General features: G+C 49.5%; 1 protein-coding gene across 1 annotated transcript in view; it reads right to left on the bottom strand.

The window, feature by feature from the left end:
- Nucleotides 1-390, bottom strand: part of LOC104279384 (keratin, type II cytoskeletal 73-like) — a gene marked incomplete at its 5' end in the record, with an annotated part of 5244 nt that overhangs the window by 3101 nt on the left and 1753 nt on the right. The gene's annotated exons all lie outside the window — the stretch shown is intronic.

The raw sequence follows: 390 nt of genomic DNA, 5'->3' as shown, positions 1-390 counted from the left end.
AGGAAAAAACATCTGAGGTGCTTGACTGTAAGATCTCTGGAGGAAGGATTGCACTTTTATCCTGTGCTGTATAACACCAACTGCCAAGTGTCTTGGTTCGTGTCTCAGCAGAGCACACAGGGGGATTTTAAGGACTATCTACAGTTTAGATTAAAAAACCAATGCCCACACTCCCTCTGGGAAGAGAGAATGAACCCCAGTGGAAATGATGTGGATAAGGCATGGGGTGGAGACAAATAGGTTAAGGGGTTTGTGGGAACAGATGGCACTGGGGACAGGAGACTTGGGGGAGCCACAGGCACAGAGGGTGTGGGAGATCTGATATGGCAAAACGCAGTGGTGTGCAGGAGCATCAGGGAGCGAAAAAGCGGTTCCTGTCCCTCTCTGTAG

Source organism: Apaloderma vittatum, unplaced genomic scaffold (genome assembly GCF_000703405.1).
Source record: "Apaloderma vittatum isolate BGI_N311 unplaced genomic scaffold, ASM70340v1 scaffold5209, whole genome shotgun sequence".
Lineage (NCBI taxonomy): Eukaryota > Metazoa > Chordata > Aves > Trogoniformes > Trogonidae > Apaloderma > Apaloderma vittatum.
Note: the sequence above shows the minus strand (reverse complement) of the source record. Positions and strands in the feature narration are given on the sequence as shown.